Source organism: Oryzias melastigma, linkage group LG20, assembly GCF_002922805.2.
Source record: "Oryzias melastigma strain HK-1 linkage group LG20, ASM292280v2, whole genome shotgun sequence".
NCBI classification, from domain to species: Eukaryota; Metazoa; Chordata; class Actinopteri; order Beloniformes; family Adrianichthyidae; genus Oryzias; species Oryzias melastigma.
Genome location: NC_050531.1, coordinates 16,725,923 through 16,742,144, shown reverse-complemented (window position 1 = coordinate 16,742,144; position 16,222 = coordinate 16,725,923). Strand labels below are relative to the sequence as shown.

At 41.8% G+C, this 16,222-nt stretch overlaps 1 protein-coding gene across 2 annotated transcripts in view; it reads left to right on the top strand.

The window, feature by feature from the left end:
* adarb2 (adenosine deaminase RNA specific B2 (inactive)) overlaps positions 1-16,222 on the top strand; it is a 212,170-nt gene that overhangs the window by 66,182 nt on the left and 129,766 nt on the right. The gene's annotated exons all lie outside the window — the stretch shown is intronic.

The following is a 16,222-nucleotide window of genomic DNA, read 5'->3' as shown; positions in this document are numbered from 1 at the left end:
TCTCTCCCCAAACTTTGACTAGTTTTTAGTGTTCAAGGTGTAAGAAGACGAACGTATTCACTTGTCGTTTGCTTTATTAAAGCTCAACAACAGATCTCTATTTTTCATCGTCGTTCCTTCCCTTCCTCTCCCTATCTCTCTCCCAGACCACTATCTAGCACCTCCTAGTGGCTTGGAGTATACTTGAACATAAGACACAACGTTTTTCCGCTTGACGCCGTCTCATTTAGGACATTCCTCCTTTAGTTTTATCCATTTGACTTAGCATTTTATGCTCATTAAATTTGAATGAAAAAGTACTGCATGCATTCAACCCCATTTTATTCTCTGAAGCTAATTTAGCAAAGGAGATTTTGAACAGTTTAGCAAACATCACGCTATTTCCCCATATTCAATCTTACAAAATTTCATTCTTTTAGTGTGGAATTGTGTGTTTTTATTGATGATTTATTGTGTTTTTGTAATAGGACACTGTAGTTTGTGTCACCTTTTAGTATTGTTTAGTGCTTTTGTGTAGCATTGTTTACGCTAGTTACTTTTTCATGTAACGTTTTACCTGGAGGCTATAATGATTTTTTTTTTCCTGTAGCATGTTTTTTTATATTTTTGATTTGTCTTTGGCTAATTTAGTCCTTACACAGTTAACTTCAGCACTAGGCTGTAACTAGCTGTTACATACTAGCTTTTAGGCTAAAAACTCTGCCGTTCATGCACTGGAGTTTAAGTTTTTAAGTCTGTTTTTAGACTCTATGTACAAAATGTGTGGCGATTGGGCGTATGTCAAAAGCTAAACCAGTTCCAGTTCCAGTTGCAAAGTATTTGAAAGGGGATCACGAAGAATCAATTGATAATTTGGGTTTGTGTTCAAACAGAATCATGATAGTCTTTCTTGTATCAGAATAGAGCTGTAAGACAAAAAGCCTGGAGAAAGATTATCTAGATTTGGCTCCAAGACTCTTCCAACTGTGAGAACAAGCTCTAGTATCAGGTAGCAACAGACCTGTGTGAACTCCATTTGCTAAAAGAATCCAGAATGTCCGTTTGGCGCCACACATGCCTGATGTATGTGTAGTCTTAGGCTTACATTTCCCACCCAGCAGCAAACATATAATAGTCTGCCCTGCTGACATTTCACCATTTTTAGGGATTTGTGTGGGAAAAATACACTTTATTTTGCAACAAAACGATCTGAGAAGAAGTAGAGATCTGTGAATGGAGGAAGGCTTTTATACCACTTACCCAGGCTGTACAGGGACACAGAGTTCAGCGCACATTAGCTGACTGCTCCCCCAGGATTCACAGATCATTTCTCTTCCCTGACATGGTACATGCTGCACTGCCCCGGGGTGCCTGACAGCGCGTGACATTGTCGCTGTGTGTGTTGCGAAAAAGAGGGCTTTAACCTCCACCCATCAGCACCTCCCCCCGACTGCAAACCCTCAGGGCCGCTCTCTAGTCAGCCACCTCTCTTTGTTAACACTCTGTAGGGTAGAGCGTACACACCTACTAACAAGGTTGCTCTGGACTATCGAATGCATATGTGCAGTCTGGTCTTTTAACCCTGATGATCACACATCGATGTGACACAACACCGACTCTTTACTTTCTGCCTCGTCAGACTGTCAGATGAGGCTTGATGTACCGTTCAATGTATGGACAGGAAGTGAAATAAACATAATGTTGAGCTGCTGCCTGTTTCTTTATGGTTCGTTGATCCAAACAGTCAAAGTGGAAAAAACGTTATAGAGTTCAGTCATTTAGATTTTAAATCATGGTGTACTGAAATGGTTCTACACCTCTTATATATAGAGAGTGTGTTCTGTCTAGACTTGTGAATGATCACACTCAGGTTATAGAGTTCTCTATCAACTTGTTTTGTGATTTTTAGACTCTAGGACAAACTAGAATACATAAAGAAAACCCATCCATGTGCTGGGAGAACATGTCAGGGTTTAAATGAGATTCCAGCCCGGGACCGTGTTGCTGGGAGGTGACAGTGCTAACAAGCACAACACCTGACAGCACTGTTACCAATTTGTAAAAGAATCATTAACGCCTCTAAAGTGCAGTTTCAACACAGACACAACTTCATGTATGGAGCTTGTTTAGAGGTTCACATTTCCTACCAGAAATGTGTTTGGTGGAGTTGTCGAGCATAAATCTGCAAATGAAAATAAAGAAAAAGTAACAGTTGGGGTAATATATTGCACAAAAGCACTGTGCTGCAAATTATTACAAAGATGGTTTTCTCTTTTTCCAAAGGGACCCAGGTATCATGGTCAGATTTGTCACTTCATTTTACTTATTTAAATGCAAAAACCCATCCATCCATTGTTCTTGATTTACACCTGGTTCACACCGGACACGGAAGCGCTGTAAAGCGGTGTGTGGGCTGAGTGCACGCAGTATCCGCTTAACCTCCAGCTCACACCAGACATGTATTGTTCCGCGATGGTTGACAGGCGCTTCTGTTCAGCGGTGGCTATTTAAAGACTTTAGTCAATCGTGATATTTCATTGAAAACATTTTAAAAATTGACCATTTCTCATGGGCTGCACGGTGGCGCAGTGGTTAGCGCTCTTGCCTCACAGCGAGAAGGCCCCGGTTCGACTCCCGGCTGGGACCTTTCTGTGTGGAGTTTGCATGTTCTCCCTGTGCATGCGTGGGTTTTCACCGGGGACTCCGGCTTCCTCCCACCGTCCAAAAACATGCTTCATAGGTTAATTGGTGACTCTAAATTGCCCCTAGGTGTGAATGTGAGAGTGAATGGGTGTGTGATTGAGGCCCTGCGACAGACTGGCGACCTGTCCAGGGTGTACCCCGCCTTCGCCCATCAGTAGCCGGGATAGGCTCCGGCACCCCCGCGACCCCGAAGGGAAGAAGCGGTCAAGAAAATGGATGGATGGACCATTTCTCGTGTGTCTTGTCGTAACTTCCTGTCATTATTGACTTGGATCATTCGCGGCTCCAAATGCCAAAATGGTCACTGCATGGTGCTAGCCAGCCGCAGAGGACTGCGGCGCTTCGCATGTGTGAACTACACCCTAGGTAAACAAGGGCACCAAATGGAAGCAGCCTCCACTCCGCACTGCTTTGCAGCACCTCCGTGTCTGATGTGAACCAGGCGTTAGAGTAGACTGAGATGCCTTGTCACAGAACCTTCTTCCTGTTTCCCCAAAGCGTTCCAAGACCAGCTGGGAGACATGGTCTCCAGTACATCCTGGATCCTGCCCAGAACCTCCAACTAGTAAAAAAAACACCTCCACAATGAGACATCCAGGAGGCAAAGGAAAGAAATAAAGTAGCCACCTTAACTTCCCTTACTTGATGTGTAGAAACAACAGCTTCACACTTTGTCCTGGGTGACTGAACCCCTCCCCTTATCTCTGGGGCCACCCATCCACCCCACAGAGAAAACTAATTTCAGCTGCTCGTATCCAGAATCTTTTCGGTTTGCACGTGGCCATAAGGTGAAGTTAGAAACATGGGTTGACCAGCAAATTGAGGGGTTTGCCTTTGGGCGCAGCAGACTAATGCAGCGACCGCATTAGTCTTCTGCTGTATCTATCACCAACCTATCAATTTCATGTTCTATCCTGTGTTGTTAACGTGATAAAAGTGTGCTTCTTGTGTGCCTATTTTTTGCCCACAGGCAGCCTATATCTACCCATAAGGATAGTTTCTAGGAATACTTGTGGTTTGTTGCAACAAGTGCAACAAAAACGGCTAGTTTTAAGCCAAATGTCAGCTTGAATGTGGAAAATCAAGATGTACATAATCTACAAGAGGATGCATTGGAGTGGAGCAGAGCAAGGAGCCTGTAGCTCACCCACTGAATTTTCTACATCACAACTACAAGCTTTTTCTAGCTACATTTTTGTCTGCTCCCGATTCACAATTATTTGAATGGAGAAATACTCAGAAATGTAATTTTAAGCTTAATTTTCTTGATACATGTCCTCCATAATCAGAAAAATGCCACAGGAACATGTAACAAACACCAAAAAGACCATTTTCATCAGAGTGGGTCTTTAGGGTGCATGCTAATACATTTGTTTGCCTCTATAGCCTCCATTATTCTCATTGATTCACTAACTCCCTCTCCGCTGGTGTTTTCAAGTGGTCAGTGACTTATTCCTGCATCTTTGCAGCTCTGCACTGTTTCCCCCTGGAGGATTGGTGCTTCTCCCCCCTCTGCTAGCTGTTAGTCCAGGGGCAGTCATGCTCCCTAATGGACCTGCTGACATGTGTTCAGTAGTACAGATTACCTTGAGGGATATTTTCTTTGTTTGTCTCGGTGACGGACGCCTGTGAGGACAAATCAATAGCCAGCCTACCGTCTTCTCCCAGGTGATCGTTTTCATGCGAAACTTCCTCCTTTTTTTGTTTTTGTGGATGAGCGCTCCTAACTTGCCGCTCAGAGCCGTTTTTCTCAGCTAAAACACCTGAGCAGACAGCATCGTTTCTGTTTAGTTTTTTTCTTTTTCTCAGCTGATTTGCATAAAGTAAATAAAGAAAAATCAGCAGCTCTCAGGATTAGGAGTGACAGCTCGCGTTTAGAGTAAAAAATAGACCATCGCTAAACTCATTTTCCTGCATGATTGTGGCATTTTTTGGATTTTCTCAGTGTAATATTTCTCCCTAAATTACCCCAGCTTCAATTTGTTTTATGGTATCCAAAGCCAGTTTGTTTGTAAAAAAAAAAAAAAAAAACACTTTATGAAAATTGTTCCTCATGAACGGCTATTATTTTGCTTGGCAGCAAAAGTCAACGATAAATTATTGCACACTTTAAGAGGCAGTTTCATCTTAGTCTGAGCTGAGAGGACTAAAGTGATGGCTCTATTTCCCATAATCCTTTGATACGTCTGTCTAAGCTATTTGAGCAATTAGTTGTGGGCTGGTCATTGATTAGTAATTTCTTTCAGGGTTAAAGCAGGGTGGTTAGCAGGCGTCTCCTAAATCCCCTTGTCTTCATCAAGCTTTATTTCCAACTAATGAGGTTTATTAGATTACAACTCTACCTCACACGTTTAACAAAAGATTAAATTGGCAGAACTCTGCAGGGAATATGTTTTCACAGTGCGCCCTTAATGAGTGAAAGTTAAGGAAATGTGAAGAGCCAAGCAAAAATAAGTCATTGGACATGGTGGAGGGGGCCGGGAGGGCCCGAGCGCTCAAGGAGAAGCGCAGTACTGCGGGACAGCTCCTAAATGAAAGTGACGTGACAGCGCTAATGAGGCAGCCTCGCATTACGTGTGACTCCTGCCTGGGGGACACATTACAGCCGACTTAATGAGAGGAGATATTGTACGCCGGCACTTTTGTAGTTGAGCGATAAGACCGCCAGCCTTGCTGCGGAGGAACAAGCCACTACAGCAAGCAAGTGGTTTGTTAAAGAGGGTGACAGGCTGAGCTGCGGGGAGCGCGGCGGGTAAATGCTCATTGCTTTGACTGAGGTGTCATGTTGGGGGCAAGTCAAGCTATGTTATGCAGGCTGATATACATACAGCAATGTTCAGTTCTTTAGAGTGGGACAGCACGCACAAAAACCCTCCCAGTCACTCTGATAGACTGCCTCTTGAAGTTAGCCATAGGACGAAGTAAATGATTTTTGTGGTCACGCTAACCTCATCTGCCCCTTAATGCTAAGGCTAAGCCAATAAACCACAAAATGCTAAAGCTAAGCTAATCAGCCCTGAAATGCAAAGACTAACCTCATCTGCCGATAAATGCTAAAGCTAAGCTAATACACCACAAAATGCTAAAGCTAAGCTAATATACCACAAAATGCTAAAGCTAAGCTAATATACCACACAATGCTAAAGCTAAGCTAATATACCACAAAATGCTAAAGCTAAGTTAATATACCACACAATGCTAAAGCTAAGCTAACAAGCCCCTAAATGCTAAAGCGAATATTATTTGCCCGAAACCATTGACTTTATAGAAATGGAGAGCGCACGTGTGACATCACCATATATGTATGGCATTTATTCTGTGTCAAAAGTCTACGTAGACATAACACATCTCCACCCACGCATCACACATTGCTCGCGGACAATTCAGACCAGCGCGAGCCTTTTCCGCTCCTGCTTTATTTAAACCTGTCGTGGGCAGAAAAAGTCCTCGTGTGTGAGCTGCTCCCTCCCAAGTGATGCGTGCGTGCTAGAAGAATCTCAGTGAGCACGCGCGGCATTTTGGCCACGCGGACAGTAGCTCTGCTCACAGAGCATCTTTCTTTGCCCGAAGGAAAGGAGAGACAGAGGGCTGCACTGGCTTTCTTCTGATTGGTCTGATGACGAGGCCTTCTAAACCTACGTAGACAGGATGGAAGTTTAGGTCTGCAGAAAAATGTGTAGCCTACCTGCCATGTTGAACGATTAGGTGTGTTTGAGATCCCCAGCGACTCGCCTGCATCGTCGGCGAGACTAAGCTGCTGCTGGAGGGGGCGGGGAAAGGCGCCTGAGATGAGGGTGAACGGCGAGACTGTACGAGATCAAGGAGTTGGGGGTTGTCCTTACCATTCGTCTGAAAGTTAATATGCCACTCCTCCTAGTATGATCTGTGCTGTTGTCTTTTATATTATTTTTTAACATATTTTAGAGTAAAACTGTTAATAAAATAGCCGCGGGTCTCATTGCATGTGCACTGTCCCAAATAAATAAATAAAATTAAATCAAAGTTAAGTTTTAGAGACAACAATAACAAATATAACTACAGATTATTTGAAATCTTGTTTATTTTTTCATCAGTGATTCACTACCTTCCAGAAGGAGTTAAAAAATACACCGATGTCTTTCATTTAGCGCCAGTTATTTCACACCGAACTACAAGAGCTATGTGGACACAGTTTCCCACAATGCATTGTTTTGCAGTCCCTAAGGTGGCATGCAGCCAGCGCAGTACCTATTTTCTGGCTGCGCTGGTTTAGGAAGGCGCCTTGAACCCGCCCCTTTCTCGTGATACTTTGTGACGTGCACCGCAATCCAGGCGATCTGCGCAGCGCCGGGGGATCTCAAACACGCTTATTGTTTGCCTGTGCTGGTGCATGTGACTAAGGCTTAAGCTAATATGAAAATGTTTTTTCTTGCATTTTTTTTTTTTTTTTTTAAGATAGGACTTCCTTTGGGTCAATTTAGTAAAATAAGCATGCAGATAAAGTGAGATGACAGCTGTTTGGCTTACAGTTTGACAAACCTTTTCTTCAAGATGTTTATGCAAATTGGTACAAATCTGTCCATAATTATGACTAATTTTTGTAGTTTGAAAAAAAAATTGATAACTTATCCACTAAGTTTTGCTTCTTCTTCAGTGTTTCAATTATGTTTTTATCATTCTTTGGGAAAAAAAGAGACAATAAACTACCTCTGTGTTAACTTCAAAGGTCAATAATTACATTAAAAATGTTTTAGCTGTCTTTTTCTCAAAAAGTTTAAGCAAATAAGAGATATTTAGTGTTAATTACTGCTTTGTATATTTAAATGTAACATATGAGTGTTCATGCCTATAATGATTAATTAGCAGAACTCTGGTATTTGTGAGTTTCACAAAAAGGAATTTCTGCATGTTTCTTTGATTTTTGCCAAACTTAAACTCTGACATGTTCACGTCTGTATCAGCCATGCTTCCACTGTCAGTACGACTAATGCTCTTGTTGCGTGCTTTATCTGCTTTCTGCAGAATATTTGACCTTTTATTTCCGTCTGTCTGAGTGACAGATCAGCTGCTTTCATCACAACTCACCTCCGTACTGTGCTTTCACCTGAATTTCTGCAATTACACTGTAAATCCGTGTCATCTGCTTTCAGCTGTAAAACGTCAACTCACAAATAAACCCATTTCTGTGCCTCAGCTGACACATCCTTTAAAGCTAAAAAAATAAATCCTTTTCAGAGATTTTGAAAAGCGCATGCATAACTGTAAAAATTGTGTTAGGATTTGTCACCCTCTTGAAAATTGCAATAGAGAAAAAAAAAATTAAGAAGTAATTCTGACTCTTAGATATGTTTTCACCAGTATCGCTTCATATCTGTTGGCTTGGACTCAGCAATTTGCAGAATAATCCAAAAAATATGAATGTCAATGTTTTGAGGAATTTAAGCTCTTTATATTGAAGTGACTCAAGAATTTACTTAATATTGCAAGTCCATCTGGAGAACTGGATTATGAACTAAACTGAAATTTGTTTAACATTATACTACAGGATGACTTCACAAGGAAATCTGTCATTTTTTACACTTATAGAACACAAATAAGGTAAGGTTGTACCGCTTACTTGTTAGAATTTAGGAATTAGACAGTGTAGTTTGTGTGGACATCATGTTTTGTAAAAACATTTATTAAAAAAACACTGGAGTATTGCTCAATAGAAGGATCTTTTTTTTTTTAAATTCAGAACAAAAGACTTTACCGCAACTGCAGCGACAGTGTAATTTATAATGCGCACGAGGAGTGTCACTCTGTCTCTCTTTGTCTTAAAATCAGGAGCGCACGCTTCCGTCTTCATCGAATAATAAACACCTGCTCTGGACGATAATTATCCTCCGATCATCTACTTCAGCATATTTTCGTCCACTATTGAGTCAGCAGATGCCATTTCTCCATTCAGGGGCATGGAGAAAGGAAGGGGGGGGCGCTTCTCTTGCGGAGGAGGAGCACAGCAGAGCCTGCTCCGCGCTCCGGAGGGGGCTCTGGCATGCCAAGATACACTTAAGCAGCACAGCACCTCCTTCGGACGCAAAAATTTCACACAAGCGTCTTGAGTTTATGTGACGAACTGTGAATCCGTGAATCAAGTAATGCAAATAAATGGGGGACACTGTATTGTATTTTCCTCACTATAGGACTAAGTACTAATTATAGGCTGACGCGCAATGTCTATGAGTGGTCTATTTTTCTTATGTCATATGAATGGCACATAATGACAAGATGTATCATGCAAGACAAAACAGAGATAAGTCTGTCAGTCAGACTTTATTAAATGCATTCACAATAATTCTAATTCTTACTTGTGTTGCGCTATGCGTTAGCCACATTATGTTTAATATATTCTCAATAGTTGTAGCTACCAACCTTGTTTGCAACTTGTAAGAAAAAAACAGACGTATACCCATAGACTGTATATAAAATAACTGGACAGAGCAAGCCCCCCTACTTCCGTGTTGCATTTAGGAAGTACCACTGGGTTGCAAAAAGGCCAAAGTCCCATTGACTTACATTGAGAAAAAGACCGTTATTTCTCAGTCATTTTATACGTCAGAATAATCATTCTTCCTCTGCTGCTTTCTGATTAACTTCTTTTTTCTAATCCTAATTTTTTTTAAGATTTTTTTTCCATTATCACAAGTTATTAGAGTTATAAATTGACCAATCAGATGGCTCAATAAGCGTTTGTGGGTCTGACGTTGAACGTCTGGGGCGTTTGACGGATGACGGGTAGCCAATGGGAGCAGACTTCATCAATGCCGTCCGTGAAGACCTTTTAACACCTACTTTACAATTCAACAATGTACCAATCATTGTCCTGCTGTTGTTTTCCTCAATGGAATGTACCGATGCAGCAGTTTGAAACAACAAGAGGAGCATGCTGTCGACATTTTTAGATGAGGATTTACTCTGTAGAAATAGATTTCACTCTGAGGTTATGTGCTTTGGACTTTTTTGTTTGTTTAACGTTCGTTTTTCTTTATTTCACTGTTTTGATTGTAGCTTATAAATTATAAGTTGCATATATAAGCATAAAATCACCAACTACAGTTTCATCTTATTCACTTTTCCAGCTTGCAGCCTGAATTAGATGCAGCCGTCTGAGGAGCGCGAGACAAACTTGAAAGGACCTGGTCGTATTTTCAAACAGAAAAAATATCCAGCTGTTCACTTGTTAGGATGGTTATTTATTTTAAATAAACCTGAACGCGCTTCTCACGTGCATCTGATCAAACTGTAACGTGGCCGCGCATGTGAAGAGACAGCGCACGAGGGGATCAGCAGCGTCACCCAAATGCTCCTTTTATCTCGACAAAAAGGAATAAATGTAAGTAAATCCAAAAGGACCGCTGACAGAATCAAACGTTGGGATGGTTCTTCCTCAAAGGCTTCAAGAGTGACTTGTACAATCAGCCCAGTCTCGTATAATATACGCCAAAACCGGTTTTTGCGTGCATATAATACGCGCGGTCCTAAACGTGTTAAAATGTGTTTTCCACGTTTGACACGTCCCCTGGTGGAGGCGTGAGCATCACAGGCAGCCCCACAAACGACCAATTTGCTTTTCTAACCCTAACCATAACCGTGATCCTAACCTTAACCGGGAACGACGTCATTTAGAAAAGAGCCTGAGGATTTCTCCTGATCAAAACGAAACCTCAAAACGAAACCTGAAAAGTCATGTATATTGTACGCCGGCGCAACCCATTCACTACCGTTGCGTATCATATGCATGCAAAAAGCGTGTTTGGCGTATATTATACACGGTATTTCAGAGTGCAAAGTCGTGGATTATGTACGCATTTTACTGAGAGTGTGTTGCAGCAATTCTCCCGAGGCGCCGTTATTTAAGCTGTTTACATCTGCGGTCTCATGGTCGAGGTGTGGAAAGAGGCAGACGGTTGCAATAATCTCACTCCTGATTGGCGACAGAACTTCCTGTAGATTCCATGACTCAGCTATGACTCAGACCAATCGCTGAAGATGGGTTGCAAATGGCGATATCCGTTTCAGGAAGTGATGGTGAAAGCGGCGGCCTACTTTCGCAAGGAGAGGAAGTAATGCATTTCCAATGGGGGACCTCATTGCTCGCATCAGTCTATGCGTATACCGCTAAAAACGACTTTACTGTGACCACGCTAACTTGTTAGTAACGCATAAAAAAACACTGTCGCTCCTGTCCTTTTTTTTTAGTAAGACTTTTAAGTGTGTCATCTGAAAATACAATAAAAACTTATTAAGAACAGAATTTTCTTAGAATATCCTTGACAAATATGTTCATTCTGTCTTTAATTTGGGCAGTTGTTCAGTGGTGCACTGCAGTGACCTGCCTCCTGGTGATTTGATGAACGGCTGTAGATCCTTTCATTTTCAATCCTGCCACAAACAGGAAGTCAAAGTGTTGCTTCTTGTTTGCAGCCTTTGAGATACTGGAACTTTTACTGTTCATAATAAAACCTAAAGGAGCACTAACTTGCAGTATGTTTTCTAAATGTTCTGTTTATCTAAATGTCATTCGACCCTCATTATAAATATTTATATCTCTACAGTTGATGTTCCAGTGGACTGTCATAAAATGAAGTGTGGTTAAATTTAGGGGAGGCAGTAGTGGTTAGTGCCACCCTGTGCTCTGCGTTGACAACCCGCTCACCATAGGTCCTAGTGAAGAATCGGACGTCTTGAGGGTGAGTGATAAATCTCTGGCATCTATTGACTGGAAAAGCAAAGGGGGGAGAGGAGTAAAGAGGGGGGTCACCGGGAGGTGCGTGTCAGCCGAGGGAGGGTCCAATTGTCTGTCCAACACTCCACAAGACACCAGTCACACCTCATTAGGAGGTGGTGGGAAGAAGGAGAGCGGCAGGCAGGTCTACTGTGAAAAGCAACAGCTCACACACATAAACACACACACTTCTGCCCCAATTACCCCTATCCTGTCCCTTGAGCTGACGGGCTGAGTTATACTGACAGGCACCCTTCTCAAAAATAGGCGGGGGGGGGGCTGAAGAAGAGGATGCATGGAAGGAAAGAAAAGAAAAAAATGATGGAAGCTGGAGGGAGAATAAAGAACAGACATAGAGTTGGGGGGGTATCACACAGCAAAAATGAATGATGTCTCCCTGTCACCTGCCACACACTGTAAATGGATGGGCCCGCAATCTTACCATCAGCGGCCCATCTCTGCAGTACCCCCCCACACCCGAAAAAAAAAAAGGGTGAGCAAGAAGAAGAGAAAAGGAAAAAGGTTGAGAGGAGCTTCATCTGCTGCAGACTCGCTGTAATTTGTTACATTTTCTAAAGACAAATATGACAGGAGGGAATTACTCTGCCACTATGGAGACAGCCATTTGCAAATGCCATAAAGTGCAGGTATAAATCTCCTACACGGATTCACTCAATCTCTGACTTTTGGGCTCCTCCAGAGTCAGGTGTACATCAAAAGACCTTTTCTGTTCCGAGGATTGTAACAGCCGCAGTTACTGATGGTTTCTTTAGATACTGCAAAGGTTGAAAGCTTCAGAGGTTTGACAGATCCTTTCAGTCTCCACAAAGACAGTTCGCTAGACAAGACGTAACCGGCTAACAGCCATTACGCGAAATAGGATATTAGTCACGAGAAGTTCTGCAAAACAAAACTGGGACTGATTAGAAACACAAAAACATTGTAGCTTGTTTCGACTATCTTACCAGTAACTCTTAAATCGTTTACACTATTAAAGAAATCCAAAGCGACGAAAAGTAACTTTGCACTGATGGACAACACTTTATACTAGTAAAGTGTTTACGCAATCAAGATAAAAACGTCTGATTCTGACACAAAGAACAGGGGCTTTGCGCCATTATATCACCACAAAGCTGCTTTTCTTTGTGTCAAAATCTATTCGAATTATATCATTTGCATAGATAGTCAAAGAGTCAAAAAACGTGCCATGTAGATGTCACCGGATATCTCTGGGGTTAAAGTCGCCATCCAACCTTTTTTTTTTCCTTTTTCTTTTTTGTTTTGTAAAATGATTGCCAGTAGTCTTTTAATTATGACTGTGCAGTTTTTAGCCAAAATCCAAAAGCCTTCATTGTTTTTTAGGACATACTTCATGCCCCAGGGGTATTTGCTCATTAGATATAGAATACTGGTTGCTCCGTCTGCGTGCTCACGCGCTAGCATTAAACTGTGCTAAAATAACAGCGAACAATATTCTATTAAACTAGTTGTACAGTTTTGTGCCAAAGCCCAGCTCAGACGAAGAACAGGAATGCGAGCAAGGTGACGGAGGAACGGAGGGGTAAGAGGGCACGCCCAGTCAGTAGGTGCCTCATTTTTGTAACACCTAGTTATCTGATCCAACGTTATTTGAATTGAGAAATATTCAGTAACGCAGGTTTAATCATAAATTCTTTCATATCTGTCCTCTATTATGAGAAAAATGCTACAAGAACACATTAAAAACACAAAAAAAGACCATTTTCATTGGAGGGGGTCTATAAAGGGTTAAATAAGCTCTTTTGTGTTTTTGTGCTAATTTTTCTACATTTACAATATACCTTGAAATGTTATCACCATGTTTTTGTGTACAACTTTTCAATAATCCCACCCCCTATAGGAATTTTGTCACATTTCTTTCAAAGTACATCCAGATTATAAGAAAATTGTGTTTTGTAAAATTTAATCCAAGAATGGGAGGTAAATTTGTTAGGTTGGTTGACTCAGCATTCACCTAATAAGTTTAGTAAACTGCCATACTATTAAGGAGTAACAACCCAATTTCTTGCATTTACTAAAAAGTTTAAAAGGTGTTTTTGTTTCTGAAAGGGAACAATTGAACAGTTACTCCTATTCAAAAGTGCATGTAGGAATCGTGCGTTGATTTCTTAAAAGACCCACTCCAATAAAAACCTTGTTTTAGGTATTTTTAACTTGATCTTGTGGGAATTTTCTGATGATGGACACGTATAAAGAAAATGTAATTAAAAATTGAGCATTTATTTATTCAAATTGTTGTAAATCAGGAGCATATAGAAAATTACAGTCTAATAAAGATCACATTTTTTACGTAGAAGCTACAGTCAGCAGGTCACAAGCTCCCTGCGTCACCCCATTCTGATGCATTCACTTGTAGACGACTAGATCCATATAAGTCTTCATTTTCCTCATTAGAGCTGGTATCTGGTTTAATATTGCGTGCCACTTTTGTTGCACCGGTAAGTGGGGCTGTAAGCTGGAGGGAGAGCATGTAAACAGAGAGCTCTCAAACAGTCAACTTAGAGGCAAATTTCTGATGAACTGCTGCTTGAGCACGACACGCTTTTTGATTTTGGCTGAGAACTCCATAATCATAATGAAAAGGCCAGTGGGAACACTTTTGCAATAAATCAAAAGATTATCATAGTCAGACTTCAAATGAAATAAAAACAGGTTAAAAAAAAAAGCATTTAAAGTTTTTTTCATGTATTTTTAAATTTTGAAATGTATTTTTATAGTGCATAAATTAATTGGATATTAAATTGTCAATTTGAAAACACAAAATTACACAATATGTTACCAAATAAGAATGGGATCACAATTTGAAGTAGAAAAAGCCTTCAAAATGTCATTGTGGGGCAGCCTCTCCTGTTACAAAATGGATGGTTTTCTCATTGACACCACCGAGTCGCACCTGCATCCTCTTGTTCAACAAACGCTTGTTTATTTTTTGCCTGCATCTCAGCAGTTAGCATCACCCGTGTTCAAACTGTTGCCTGTCTGCCGGCATGTTGTGGTAAATATATCTTGCGTGCTAACGCCGCCAGACTAAACACGGCTGTGCAGGTGCGCGCTTCCGTTTAGGCATTAGCAGCGATGATGGGAGATGATCACAAAGCCAGCAGTGTTATTAGTGTATAAGACAGTGAGTGATGGGTCCAGTCACTAACTTAATTTATGCATTGCTACTTTGTCTTGTCACTACTTGTTCGGCGCGATGGATTTTACTTCCAGCATGGGGAGGGGGCAGGATAAAGTGAAGGAAAAGAAGGGAGAGAAAAATAACACTGGAAATGTGACTGTAATGCAGCTAGCGAGTGCAAGCGTGGATTTTCTACTTCCTCCCTGACCAAATCCCACCATTTCAGGAGATTAACCTCGGCATGCGATAAATGTTCGACTTCTTCTTCCCCTCCAATTTCCTTGGAGCTAGAAACTCCAGAAGCCAGCGCGGCATGTAAGATAAAAAATGATCACCTAATTCACTCAAGCACAAAATACAATTCTGGAGAGAGGAGGAAAAGCAGGCAAAAAAAGGGAGAAAGAGCGAAGGGAGGGCACTACCTCATATGCACCATTCAAAATTTACCTCAATCAATTATTATTAAATGAAGCACTTATTCAAACAGGCCTTTGCATAGCAAATAGGTCGTGGCATTGTGATTGTCTGTGGAATTTAGTCTTTTTTTTTTCTCATCCTGCCGGATTAATCGCATTGTTCGGCTCTCTCCTCTACCCCACGGTGCCCTTCACCGTGGCAGCGCCGCTCAAACGCCGCTGATTGCTGAAGGTGCCCTCTACAGATTGCTGCTGCCACAAAGTCATTTAAATGGAGTTGTTAATAAAAATGGAGCGATGATTGCCTTTCACTCACCCCCTCATCTCTGCTTTGGCAAGTGGCTGTTAAAGCGCTAATGCAGGATTTGGGCTTACCGTCAAAGCCCGCCACTCCGCCGGAGCTCGGCTGCGTCTGGTGCTTGATGGTGTCGGTTCAAAAGGGATACTGTTCTTGAAAACGACACACCGACTGAGTCCAACAACTAGAAGTTGTTTCAGAAGTTGTTGCAAAACTGGGATGCATAGGACTGGATGGATTAGAGCTATAAAGATTTTGGAGACCATTAAAAACTATGTTGCTGGGATAGGCTCCAGCAACCACGTGACTCCAAAAGTGATTGAGTGGGTTTAGAAAAGGATTTACATTTAATTGTAGTCCTGTGTCGGACTGGAGAATTGTTGTGGTGTCTACCCCTTCTTTGCCCAGTAGTGCGGCCGTGGTGCAGCGGTAGGGCGGTCAACTCCTGATCAGAAGTGAGCGGGTTCGACTCCTGCCTTGCCCGCCCATGTGTCGAAGTGTCCTTGGGCAAGACACTGCACCCCGAATTGCCTCTGGTGGGAGGTTGGCGCCAGTGTTCGGCAGCGGAGCCACCACCAGTGTGTGAATGTGTGTGTGAATGGGTGAATGGGTCTGTGACTGTGAAGCGCTTTGGGCCCTCGAAGGAGGGTAGAAAGCGCTATACAAGTATACGCCATTTACCATTTTAGCTGGTATAGGCCCCAGCAACCCCATAACTCCAAAATCAATTAATTGGATTTGGAAATAGATTGATGGAAAATTATTGATAAACAATTTACTTAAAAACATCTACATATAGCCTCGGACAGACTAGCAAAACTGTCCAGGATGTATCCTGCTTTCAACCAACAATAGATGAGATGGGCCCTCTGTGACCCCAAATGCAATTCAGGGGGTTACTAAAATGGATGGTATAATTA